We start from the raw sequence: 14,272 nt of genomic DNA on the forward strand, positions 1-14,272 counted from the left end.
CCCTTGAGGGCAGGGCTGCCGCAACATTGGACCTGCCGGGTACGGTGAGTCCCCCCGACCCCGAGGGTAGGGCCACAAAAATGTTCTGCCTGTGTGTGACACTGTGAGTCTATCCAGAGCAGAGCCGCTGTGACGTTGTACCCGTGTGACACTGTAAGCCCTGGAGGGCAGGGCCATAGCGATGTTGCGCCTGTGTAACACTGTAAGCCTTTAGGGCCTGGGTACTGGGAAGAATGATTAAAAATAGGGGTGGTGGCAAAAGGCCTTAGTCTTCCCATCTGGATCTTCTTGTCCCGAGCACTGGGAAGAACAAACAGAAATCCAGGTGGCGGAAAAGGGGGTGGGCTTGATGTAAGGTACCCCCAGATTTAGGTCTTCACAGCCGGGGTCCTGGGAAGAATGACAAAATGCGTGCCCTCACAAACGAGTTCATGTCCCAAACCCCACATTTAAGTCCTCCCATTTTGGGTCTTCACGGCCCAGGTGTCGGGAAGAAGAATAAAAACATGGGTGCCGGCTCGAGGGGAGACTGGCTTCATGCCAAGACCCCCGGATTTCAATGTTCCCATCCGGGTCTTCACGTCCCAGGTGCCGGGAGGACAAACGAAAATACGGATGCCGGCCAAAATTGGGGGGACGGGCTTCATGCCAAGGACCCCATCCTTCGGTGTTCCCATTTGGGTCTTCATGGCCCAGGTGCCGGGAAGAGCAGGAAAAATATGAGTGCCGGCCAAACGGGGGGGGACTGGCTTCATGCCAAGAACCCCAAACTTGAGTCTTCCCATTTGGGTCTTCATGGCCCGGTTTCCGGGGAAAAGAATGAAAAATATGGGTGCCGGCGAAGTAGGGGGACTGGCTTCATGCCAAACCCCCCAGATTTGTGTCTTCCCATTAGGGTCTTCATGGCCCAGGTATCGGGAAGAACGCTGAAAATTCGGGTGCCGGCTAAAGAGGGGGGCTGGCTTCACGCCACGAACCCCACATTTGAGTCTTCCCATTTGGGTCTTCACGGCCCGGACACCGGGGAAAATGATGGAAAAAAAAAAATTCGGGCGCCGGCAAAGAGGGGTAGTGGCTTCACGCCACGAACCCCACATTTGAGTCTTCCCATTTGGGTCTTCACGGCCCGGGCACCGGGGAAAATGATGAAAAAATAAAAATTCGGGTGCCGGCAAAGAGGGGTAGTGGCTTCACGCCACGAACCCCAGATTTGAGTCTTCCCGTTCGGGTCTTCACGGCTCGGGCAGGGGGGAGAATAACTTAAAAATTTGGGTGCCGGCAAAAAGGGGGTAGCGGCTTCATGCCACGGGCCCCGGATCTGAATCTTCCCATTTGGGTCTTCATGGCCCGGGCACCGGGAACAATGATAAAGATACGGGTGCCGGCAACAGAGAATATTGGCTTCATGCTACCAACCCTAGATTTGGGTCTTCATGGGACCGCCTCCGTGCGATATACCCGAGATTTGACGGTGCCCATTTGGATCTTGCTGGCGCGGGTGCCAGGATACACGCTAAAAGTACTAGTCAGCGAAAGGGGGGTGGTGCCACGCCGCGGACCCGTGCGCCTCTCTGATGCCGTGAGCTCCGCCGCAATGTTGTGCGTTTATGACACTGTGAGCCGAAGCCCCTGGCACCGCACCGAGGGGCAGGGCCGCTGCGACTCCCAATTGGCCTGTCTGACCCCCCTGGGGCAAGGGCTGCTGTGATGTTGTGCCCATCTGACACTCTGAGCACCCACCCGGGGCAGGGCTGCCGCCCAGGGCGTTAGACCCCTCTGGCCCTGGCACGGTCAGCTCATTCTAGACTGTCAACGCCTTGTGGGTAGGGAATGTGTCCGCTTATTGTTCGATCGTACCCTCCCAAGTGCTTAGTACAGTGACCTGCACGTAGTAAGCACCCAATAAATACGATTGAATGAATGAGCGAATGAATGTCTTGACATTGTGACCCCCCCACCCTGGGGGCAGGGTTAGGGTTAGGATGCCCTGATGTTGTGCCTGTGTGACACTGTGAGCCCTCCGCACCGCACCGAGGGGCAGGGCTGCCTCCACGGAGCTCCCAGGGGCCGGGCTGCCATGATGTTGTGGCTGTGTGTCACTCTGAGCACCCCCCTGGGGCAGGGCCACAACAATGTTGTGTCTGAGTGACACTGTGACCCCCTCATACCGCACGGAGGGGCAGGGCCGTTGTGACTAACAATGGGTTTGACGGAACTCTGAGCTCCCAGGGGCCGGGCTGCCGTGATGTTGTGGCTGTGTGTCACTCTGAGCACCCCCCTGGGGCAGGGCTGCAGCAATGTTGTGTATGTGTTACACTTTGACCCCCTCGCACCGCACTGAGGGGCAGGGCCAGTGCGACTGGTGATGGGTTTGATTGAAACTCTGAGCTCCCAGGGGCCGGGCTGCCGTGATGTTGTGGCTGTGTGTCACTCTGAGCACCCCCCTGGGGCAGGGCTGCAGCAATGTTGTGTCTGTGTGACACTTTGACCCCCTCACACCGCACTGAGGGGTAGGGCCACTGCGATGGACAATGGGTTCGACTGAGACTGTGAGTTCCCTGGGGGCCGGGCTGCCATGATGTTGTGGCTGTGTGTCACTCTGAGCACCCCCCTGGGGCAGGGCCGCAGCAATGTCGTGTCTGTGTGACACTGCGACCCCCTCGCCCCGCACCGAGAGGCAGGGCCACTGCGACTGACAAAGTTCCCTGGGGGCCGGGCTGCCATGATGTTGTGGCTGTGAGTCACTCTGAGCACCCCCCTGGGGCAGGGCCGCAGTAATGTTGTGTCCGAGTGACACTGTGACCCCCTCATACCGCACCGAGGGGAGGGCCGTTGTGACTAACAATGGGTTTGATGGAAACTCTGAGCTCCCGGGGGCCGGGCTGCCATGATGTTGTGGCTGTGTGTCACTCTGAGCACCCCCCCTGGGGCAGGGCCGCAGCAATGTTGTGTCTGTGTGACACTGTGACCCCCCTCACACCGCACTGAGGGACAGGGCCAGTGCAACTGACAATGGGTTTGCTGAGACTGTGAGTTCCCTGGGGGCCGGGCTGCCATGATGTTGTGGCTGTGTGTCACTCTGAGCACCCCCCCGGGGCAGGGCCGCAGTAATGTTGTGTCCGAGTGACACTGTGACCCCCTCATACCGCACCGAGGGGCAGGGCTGTTGTGACTAACAATGGGTTTGATGGAAACTCTGAGCTCCCAGGGGCCGGGCTGCCGTGATGTTGTGGCTGTGTGTCACTCTGAGCACCCCCCTGGGGTAGGGCTGCAGCAATGTTGTGTCCGTGTGACACTTCGATCCCCTCTCACTGCACTGAGGGGCAGGGCCACTGCAACTGACAATGGGTTTGACGGAGACTCTGAGCTCCCAGGGGCCGGGCTGCCATGATGGTGTGGCTGTGTGTCACTCGGAGCACCCCCCTGGGGCAGGGCCGCAGCAATGTTGTGTCCGAGTGACACTGTGACCCCCCTCATACCGCACCGAGGGGCAGGGCCATTGTGACTAACAATGGGTTTGATGGAAACTCTGAGCTCCCGGGGGCCGGGCTGCCATGATGTTGTGGCTGTGTGTCACTCTGAGCACCCCCCTGGGGTAGGGCTGCAGCAATGTTGTGTCCGTGTGACACTTTGATCCCCTCTCACCGCACTGAGGGGCAGGGCCAGTGCAACTGACAATGGGTTTGATGGAGTCTCTGAGCTCCTGGGGGCCGGGCTGCCATGATGTTGTGGCTGTGTGTCACTCTGAGCACCCCCCTGGGGCAGGGCCGCAGCAATGTCGTGTCTGTGTGACACTGCGACCCCCTCGCCCCGCACCGAGAGGCAGGGCCACTGCGACTGACAAAGTTCCCTGGGGGCCGGGCTGCCATGATGTTGTGGCTGTGAGTCACTCTGAGCACCCCCCTGGGGCAGGGCCGCAGTAATGTTGTGTCCGAGTGACACTGTGACCCCCTCATACCGCACCGAGGGGAGGGCCGTTGTGACTAACAATGGGTTTGATGGAAACTCTGAGCTCCCGGGGGCCGGGCTGCCGTGATGTTGTGGCGCTGTGTCACTCTGAGCACCCCCCTGGGGCAGGGCCGCAGTAATGTTGTGTCCGAGTGACACTGTGACCCCCTCATACCGCACCGAGGGGCAGGGCTGTTGTGACTAACAATGGGTTTGATGGAAACTCTGAGCTCCCAGGGGCCGGGCTGCCATGATGTTGTGGCTGTGTGTCACTCTGAGCACCCCCCTGGGGTAGGGCTGCAGCAATGTTGTGTCCGTGTGACACTTCGATCCCCTCTCACCGCACTGAGGGGCAGGGCCACTGCGACTGACAATGGGTTTGACGGAGACTCTGAGCTCCCAGGGGCCGGGCTGCCATGATGTTGTGGCTGTGTGTTACTCTGAGCACCCCCCTGGGGCAGGGCCGCAGCAATGTTGTGTCCGAGTGACACTGTGACCCCCTCATACCGCACCGAGGGGAGGGCCGTTGTGACTAACAATGGGTTTGATGGAAACTCTGAGCTCCCGGGGGCCGGGCTGCCATGATGTTGTGGCTGTGTGTCACTCTGAGCACCCCCCCGGGGCAGGGCTGCAGCAATGTTGTGTCTGTGTGACACTTTGACCCCCTCACGCCGCGCTGAGGGGTAGGGCCACTGCGACTGACAAAGTTCCCTGGGGGCCGGGCTGCCATGGTGTTGTGCCTGTGTGTCACTCTGAGCACCCCCCTGGGGCAGGGCCGCAGCAGTGTTGTGTCTGAGTGACACTGTGACCCCCTCGCCCCGCACCGAGGGGCAGAGCCACTGCGACTGACAAAGTTCCCTGGGGGCCGGTCTGCCATGGTGTTGTGCCTGTGCATCACTCTGAGCACCCCCCTGGGGCAGGGCCACAGCAATGTTGTGTCTGTGTGACACTGTGACCCCCTCACACCGCTATGAGGGGTAGGGCCAGTGCAACTGGCAATGGGTTTGATGGAAACTCTGAGCTCCCAGGGGCCGGGCTGCCGTGATGTTGTGGCTGTGTGTCACTCCGAGCACCCCCCTGGGGCAGGGCCGCAGCAATGTTGTGTCTGTGTGACACTTTGATCCCCTCTCACCGCACTGAGGGGCAGGGCCACTGCAACTGAGGATGGGTTTGACTGAGACTGTGAGCTCCCTGAGGGCCGGGCTGCCGTGATGTTGTGGCTGTGTCACTCTGAGCACCCCCCCGGGGCAGGGCTGCAGCAATGTTGTGTCTGTGTGACACTTTGACCCCCTCACACTGCACCGAGGGGCAGGGCCACTGCGACTGACAAAGTTCCCTGGGGGCCGGGCTGCCATGATGTTGTGGCTGTGTGTCACTCTGAGCACCCCCCCGGGGCAGGGCCGCAGCAGAGTTGTGTCTGTGTGACACTTTGACACCCTCACACCGCACTGAGGGGCAGGGCCACAGCGACTGACAAAGTTCCTTGGGGGCCGGGCTGCCATGATGTTGTGCCTGTGTGTCACTCTGAGCACCCCCCTGGGGTAGGGCCGCAGCAATGTTGTGTCTGTGTGACACTTTGACCCCCTCACACCGCGCTGAGGGGTAGGGCCACTGCAATGGACAATGGGTTCGACTGAGACTGTGAGTTCCCTGGGGGCCGGGCTGCCATGATATCGTGGCTGTGTGTCACCTTGAGCACCCCCCTGGGGCAGGGCTGCAGCAATGTTGTGTCTGTGTGACACTTTGACCCCCCCCCCCCCCCCCCCCACAAGGCACTGAGGGGCAGGGCCAGTGCAACGGTCAAGGGGTTTGATGGAAACTCTGAGCTCCCAGGGGCCGGGCTGCCATGATGTTGTGGCTGTGTGTCACTCTGAGCACCCCCCGGGGCAGGGCTGCAGCAGAGTTGTGCCTGTGTGACACTTTGACCCCCTCACACCATGCTGAGGGGTAGGGCCACTGCAATTGACAATGGGCTTGACTGAAAGTCTGAGCTCCCAGGGGCCGGGCTGCCATGATGTTGTGGCTGTGTGTCACTCTGAGCACCCCCCTGGGGCAGGGCTGCAGCAATGTTGTGTCTGTGTGACACTTTGACCCCCTCCCCCCCCCCCCGCCCACTGCAATGAGGTGTAGGGCCAGTGCAACTATGGGTTTGATTGAAACTCTGAGCTCCCAGGGGCCGGGCTGCCATGATGTTGTGGCTGTGTGTCACTCTGAGCACCCCCCCCGGGCAGGGCCGCAGCAACGTTGTGTCTGTGTGACACTTTGACCTCCTCACACCGCACCAAGGGGCAGGGACACTGCGACTGACAAAGTTCCCGGGGGGCCGGGCTGCCATGATGTTGTGGCTGTGTGTCACTCTGAGCACCCCCCGGGGCAGGGCCGCAGCAATGTTGTGTCCGAGTGACACTGTGACCCCCTCATACCACACCGAGGGGCAGGGCCACTGTGACTAACGATGGGTTTGATGGAAACTCTGAGCTCCCAGGGGCCGGGCTGCCATGATGTTGTGGCTGTGTGTCACTCTGAGCACCCCCCTGGGGCAGGGCTGCAGCAACGTTGTGCCTGTGTGACACTTTGACCTCCTCACACCGCGCTGAGGGGGTAGGGCCACTGCAACTGAGGATGGGTTCGACTGAGACTGTGAGTTCCCTGGGGGCCGGGCTGCCATGATGTTGTGGCTGTGTGTCACTCTGAGCACCCCCCCGGGGCAGGGCCGCAGCAATGTTGTGTCCGAGTGACACTGTGACCCCCTCGCCCCGCACCGAGGGGCAGAGCCACTGCGACTGACAAAGTTCCCTGGGGGCCAGGCTGCCATGATGTTGTGCCTGTGTGTCACTCTGAGCACCCCCCTGGGGCAGGGCCGCAGTAATGTTGTGTCCGTGTGACACTTTGACCCCCTCACACCGCAATGAGGGGTAGGGCCAGTGCAACTGGCAATGGGTTTGATCGAAACTCTGAGCTCCCAGGGGCCGGGCTGCCGTGATGTTGTGGCGCTGTGTCACTCTGAGCACCCCCCCGGGGCAGGGCCGCAGCAATGTTGTGTCCGAGTGACATTGTGACCCCCTCACACCGCACTGAGGGGCAGGGCCACTGCAACTGACAAAGTTCCCTGGGGGCCGGGCTGCCATGATGTTGTGGCTGTGTGTCACTCTGAGCACCCCCCTGGGGTAGGGCCGCAGCAACGTTGTGTCTGTGTGACACTGTGACCCCCTCGCACCACACCGAGGGGCAGGGCCATTGTGACTAACAATGGGTTTGATGGAAACTCTGAGCTCCCGGGGGCCGGGTTGCCATGATGTTGTGGTTGTGTGTCACTCTGAGCACCCCCCTGGGGCAGGGCTGCAGCAATGTTGTATCTGTGTGACACTTTGACCCCCTCGCACCGTGCTGAGGGGTAGGGCCACTGCAACTGAAAATGGGTTTGACTGAGACTTTGAGTTCCCTGGGGGCCGGGCTGCCTTGATGTTGTGGCTGTGCGTCACTCTGAGCACCCCCCCGGGGCAGGGCCGCAGCAATGTTGTGTCTGTGTGACACTATGACCCCCTCACACCGCACTGAGGGGCAGGGCCAGTGCAACTGACGACGGATTTGATGGAGACTCTGAGCTCCCAGGGGCCGGGCTGCCATGATATCGTGGCTGTGTGTCACTCTGAGCACCCCCCTGGGGCAGGGCTGCAGCAATGTTGTGTCTGTGTGACACTTTGACCCCCCCCCCCCCCCCCACAAGGCACTGAGGGGCAGGACCAGTGCAACTGACAACGGGTTTGATGGAAACTCTGAGCTCCCAGGGGCCGGGCTGCCATGATGTTGTGGCTGTGTGTCACTCTGAGCACCCCCCTGGGGTAGGGCTGCAGCAATGTTGTGTCCGTGTGACACTTCGATCCCCTCTCACCGCACTGAGGGACAGGGCCAGTGCAACTGACAATGGGTTTGGCGGAGACTCTGAGCTCCCAGGGGCCGGGCTGCCATGATGTTGTGGCTGTGTGTCACTCTGAGCACCCCCCTGGGGCAGGGCCGCAGTAATGTTGTGTCCGAGTGACACTGTGACCCCCTCATACCGCACCGGGGGGCAGGGCCGTTGTGACTAACGATGGGTTTGATGGAAACTCTGAGCTCCCAGGGGCCGGGCTGCCATGATGTTGTGGCTGTGTGTCACTCTGAGCACCCCCCTGGGGCAGGGCCGCAGCAACGTTGTGCCTGTGTGACACTTTGACCTCCTCACACCGCACCGAGGGGCAGGGACACTGCGACTGACAAAGTTCCCGGGGGGCCGGGCTGCCATGATGTTGTGGCTGTGAGTCACTCTGAGCACCCCCCTGGGGCAGGGCTGCAGCAATGTTGTGTCACTGACACTGTGACCCCCTCGCACCACACCGAGGGGCAGGGCCATTGTGACTAACAATGGGTTTGATGGAAACTCTGAGCTCCTGGGGGCCGGGCTGCCATGATGTTGTGGTTGTGTGTCACTCTGAGCACCCCCCTGGGGCAGGGCCGCAGCAATGTTGTGTTTGTGTGACACTTTGACCCCCCTCACATGGCACTGAGGGGCAGGACCAGTGCAACAGACAACGGGTTTGATGGAAACTCCGAGCTCCCAGGGGCCGGGCTGCCATGATGGTGTGGCTGTGTGTCACTCTGAGCACCCCCCCTGGGGCAGGGCCGCAGCAATGTTGTGTCAGTGTGACACTTCGATCCCACTCACAAGGCACTGAGGGGCAGGGCCATTGTGACTAACAATGGGTTTGATGGAAACTCTGAGCTCCCAGGGGCCGGGCTGCCATGATGTTGTGGCTGTGTGTCACTCCGAGCACCCCCCTGGGGTAGGGCCACAGCAGTGTTGTGTCTGTGTGACACTTTGACCCCCTCTCACCGCACTGAGGGGCAGGGCCACTGCGACTGACTGGGCTTGACTGAGACTGTGAGCTCCCTGGGGGCCGGGCTGCCATGATGTTGTGGCTGTGTGTCACTCTGAGCACCCCCCCGGGGCAGGGCCGCAGCAATGTTGTGTCTGAGTGACACTGTGACCCCCTCGCACCGCGCCGAGGGGCAGGGCCACTGCGACTGACAAAGTTCCCTGGGGGCCGGGCTGCCATGATGTTGTGCCTGTGCGTCACTCTGAGCACCCCCCCGGGGCAGGGCCGCAGCAGAGTTGTATCGTGTGACACTTTGACCCCCTCACACCGCAATGAGGGGTAGGGCCACTGCAACTGACAATGGGTTTGATGGAAACTCTGAGCTCCCAGGGGTCGGGCTGCCATGATGTTGTGGCTGTGTGTCACTCTGAGCACCCCCCTGGGGCAGGGCCGCAGCAATGTTGTGTCGGAGTGACATTGTGACCCCCCTCACAAGGCACTGAGGGGCAGGGCCACTGTGACTGACAAAGTTCCCTGGGGGCCGGGCTGCCATGATGTTGTGGCTGTGTGTCACTCTGAGCACCCCCCTGGGGCAGGGCCGCAGCAATGTTGTGTCTGTGTGACACTGTGACCCCCCTCACACCGCACTGAGGGGGTATGGCCATTGTGAAGGACAATTGGCCTGTCTGATCCTGTGAGCTTTCAGGGTGTTGTCGTGGGGCAGAATGACTGAAAAAAAGCGGGCTGGCTTTATGCCACAAACCCCAGCTTAGTCTTCCCATTTGGGTCTTTGTGGCTGTGGAAGAACAATTAAAATCTGGGTGTTGGGAAAAGAGAGAGCAGGCTTCATGCCACAAATCCCACATTTGATTTCCCCTTCTGGGTCTTCACGGCCCAGGCTCTGGAAAAAGTGGAAAAAGATTTGGGTGCTGGGAAAAGGGCGTTGGCTTCAAGCCACAACCCCAGATTTGAGTCTTTCCATTTGGGTCTTCATGGCTCGGGCACTCGGGAGAATAATGTAAAAATTTGGGTGCTGACAAGAGGGGGTAGTGGCTTCATGCCACAAACCCCAGATTTGGGTCTTCGCATTTGGGTCTTCATGGCTCGGGCACTGGGGAGAATAATGTAAAAATTTGGGTGCCGACAAGAGGGGGTAGTGGCTTCATGCCACAAACCACAGATTTGACTCTTCCCATTTGGGTCTTCATGGCTCGGGCACTGGGGAGAATAATGTAAAAATTTGGGTGCTGACAAGAGGGGGTAGTGGCTTCATGCCACAAACCCCAGATTTGGGTCTTCGCATTTGGGTCTTCATGGCTCGGGCACTGGGGAGAATAATGTAAAAATTTGGGTGCCGACAAGAGGGGGTAGTGGCTTCATGCCACAAACCCCAGATTTGAGTCTTCGCATTTGGGTTTTCATGGCTCGGGCACTGGGGAAAATAATGTAAAAATTTGAGTGCCGACAAAAAGGGGTAGCGGCTTCATGCCACAAACCCCAGATTTGAGTCTTCGCATTTGGGTCTTCATGGCTCGGGCACTGGAGAAAATAATGTAAAAACTTGAGTGCCGACAAAAAGGGGTAGCGGCTTCAGGCCACAAACCCCAGATTTGAGTCTTCCCATTTGGGTCTTCATGGCTCGGGCACAGGGGAGAATAATGTAAAAATTTGAGTGCCGACAAAAAGGGGAAGCGGCTTCATGCCACAAACCCCAGATTTGAGTCTTCCCATTTGGGTCTTCATGGCTCGGGCACTGGAGAGAATAATGTAAAAATTTGGGTGCCGACAAGAGCGGGTAGTGGCTTCATGCCACAAACCCCAGATTTGAGTCTTCCCATTTGGGTCTTCATGGCTCGGGCACTGGGGAAAATAATGTAAAAATTTGGGTGCCAACAAAAGGGGGTAGTGGCTTCATGCCACAAATCCCAGATTTTGATCTTCCCATTTGGGTCTTCATGGCCCGGGCACTGAGAACAACAATAAAGACATGGGTGCCAGCAAAAGGGGGGACTGGCTTCATGCCATGAACCCCAGATTTGACTCTTCCCGTTGTGGTGTGGGCAAAAAATTGTGGTGCCGGGAAAAGGGGTAGCGGCTTCATGCCACAAACCCCAGATTTGAGTCTTCACATTTGGGTCTTCATGGCTCGGGCACTGGGGAGAATCATGTAAAAATTTGGGTGCCGACAAAAGGGGGTAGTGGCTTCATGCCACAAACCCCAGATTTGAGTCTTCCCATTTGGGTCTTCATGGCTCTGGCACTGGAGAGAATAATGTAAAAATTTGGGTGCCGACAAAAGCGGGTAGTGGCTTCATGCCACAAACCCCAGATTTGAGTCTTCCCATTTTGGTCTTCATGGCTCGGGCGCTGGAGAGAATAATGTAAAAATTTGGGTGCTGACAAAAGGGGGTAGTGGCTTTATGCCACAAGCCCCAGATTTGAGTCTTCACATTTGGGTCTTCATGGCTCGGGCACTGGAGAGAATAATGTAAAAATTTGAGTGCCGACAAAAAGGGGTAGCGGCTTCATGCCACAAACCCCAGATTTGAGTCTTCCCATTTGGGTCTTCATGGCTCGGGCACTGGGGAAAATAATGCAAAAATTTGGGTGCCGACAAAAGGGGGTAGTGGCTTTATGCCACAAACCCCAGATTTGAGTCTTCCCATTTGGGTCTTCATGGCTCGGGCACTGGAGAGAATAATGTAAAAATTTAGGTGCCGACAAAAGGGGGTAGTGGCTTCATGCCATAAACCCCAGATTTGAGTCTTCACATTTCGGTCTTCATGGCTCGGGCACTGGGGAAAATAATGTAAAAATTTGGGTGCCGACAAAAGGGGGTAGTGGCTTCATGCCACGAACCCCAGATTTGAGTCTTCCCATTCGGGTCTTCATGGCTTGGGCACTGGAGAGAATAATGTAAAAATTTGGGTGCCGACAAAAGGGGGTAGCGGCTTTATGCCACAAACCCCAGATTTTAATCTTCCCGTTTGGGTCTTCATGGCTCGGGCACTGGAGAGAATAATGTAAAAATTTGGGTGCCGACAAAAGGGGGTAGTGGCTTCATGCCACAAACCCCAGATTTGAGTCTTCCCATTTGAGTCTTCATGGCTTGGGCACTGGGAAGGAGAATAATGACATGTGTCCTGGCAAAGGCGGGGTAGTGGCTTCATGCCACAAACCCGAGATTTGAGTCCTCCCATTTGGGCCTTCATGGCCTGCACACTGGGGAGAAACATTTAAAATTTTGGGTGCCAGCCAAAGGGTGCCTGACTTCGGGCCATGCACCCCAGATTTGTGTCTTCCCATTTGGGTCTTCATGGCCTGCGCATTGGGTTGAATTTTAATAATAATAGCGGTATTTGTTAAGCGCTTGCTATGTGCAAAGCACTGTTTAAGCGCTGGGGAGGCTACAAGGTGATCAGGTTGTCCCAGGGAGGGGGCTCACAGTTTTCATCCCCATTTGACAGATGAGGTCACTGAGGCCCAGGGAAGTGAAGTGACTCGCCCAAAGTCACCCAGCTGACGGTTGGCGGAGCTGGGATTTGAACCCATGACCTCTGACTCCAGATAATAATAATGATGGCATTTGTTAAGCGCTTACTATGCGCAAAGCACTGTTCCAAGTGCTGGGGAGGTGACAAGGCGATCAGGTTGTCCCATGGAGGGGGTTCACAGTTTTAATCTTTATATATGTAACCTGTATATATGTACATACAGGTATATACGTAACCTGTATACATAACATATATAACCTGTATATATGTTTGTACATATTTATTACTCTATTTTACTTGTATATATCTATTCTATTTATTTTATTTTGTTAGTATGTTTGGTTTTGTTCTCTGTCTCCCCCTTTTAGACTGTGAGCCCACTGTTGGTGTAGGGACTGTCTCTATATGTTGCCAACTTGGACTTCCCAAGCGCTTAGTACAGTGCTCTACACACAGTAAGCGCTCAATAAATACGATTGATTGATTGATTGATTAATCCCCATTTGACAGATGAGGGAACTGAGGCCCAGAGAAGTGAAGAGACTTGCCCAAAGTCACCCAGCTGACAGTTGGAGGAGCTGGGATTTGAACCCATGACCTCTGACTCCAAATAATAATAATGATGGTATTTAAGCGCTTACTACAATAATAATAATAATAATAATAGCGTTTATTAAGTGCTTACTACAATAATAATAGCATTTATTACGCGCTTACTATGTGCAAAGCACCGTTCTAAACACCGGGGAGGTGACAAGGTGATCAGGCTGTCGCACAGGGGGGGCTCACGGTTTTCATCCCCACTTGACAGATGAGAGAACTGAGGCCCGGAGAAGTGAAGTGACTTGCCCAAAGTCACACGGCTGACAGTTGGCGGAGCGGTGATTTGAACCCATGACCTCTGCCTCCAAAGCCCGGTAAGCACTCAGCACACAGCAGGTGCTCCAAAAACACGACTGAGGGGATGAATGAATGAATGAACTGTACTTTCCAAGCGCTCAGCACAGGGCTCTGCACGCGGCAAGCGCTCCAAAAACACGACTGAGTGAATGAATGAGTGAATGAATGAATGAACTGTATTTTCCAAGCGCTCAGCACAGGGCTCGGCACACAGCAAGCGCTCCAAAAACACGATTGAGTGAAGGAGTGAATGAATGAATTGTACTTTCCAAGCGCTCAGCACAGGGTTTTTGCCCGCAGCAGGCGCGCCCAAAACACGATTGAGTGAATGAATGAATGGCTGAACTGTACTTTCCAAGCGCTCAGCACACAGCAGGCGCTCCAAAAACACGATTGAATGAATGAATTGTGCTTTCCAAGCGCTCAGCACAGCGCTCAGCACACAGCAGGCACTCCAAAAACACGATTGAGTGAATGAATGAATGGCTGAACTGTATTTTCCAAGCGCTCAGCACACAGCAGGCGCTCCAAAAACACGATTGAGTGAATGAATGAATGGCTGAACTTTACTTTCCAAGCGCTCAGCACACAGCCGGCGCTCCAAAAACACTTTTGAGTGAATGAATGAATTGTACTTTCCAAGCGCTCAGCACACGGCAGGCGCTCTAAAAACACGATTGAATGAATGAATGGCTGAACTGTACCTTCCAAGTGCTCAGCACAGGGATCTGCACACAGCAATTGCTCCCTAAACACGACTGAGTGAATGAATGAATGAACTGTACTTTCCAAGCGCTCAGCACACAGCCGGCGCTCCAAAAACACTCGAGTGAATGAATGAATTGTACTTTCCAAGTGCTCAGCACACAGCAGGTGCTCCAAAACAAGATTGAGTGAATGAATGAATTGTACTTTCCAAGCGCTCAGCACAGCGTTCAGCATGCAGCAGGCGCTTCAAAAACACAATTGAGTGAATGAATGAATGGCTGAACTGTACTTTCCAAGCGCTCAGCACAGGGCTCAGCACACAGCAGGTGCTCCAAGAACACGATTGAGTGAATGAATGAATGGCTGAAC

Source organism: Tachyglossus aculeatus, chromosome X2, assembly GCF_015852505.1.
Source record: "Tachyglossus aculeatus isolate mTacAcu1 chromosome X2, mTacAcu1.pri, whole genome shotgun sequence".
Lineage (NCBI taxonomy): Eukaryota > Metazoa > Chordata > Mammalia > Monotremata > Tachyglossidae > Tachyglossus > Tachyglossus aculeatus.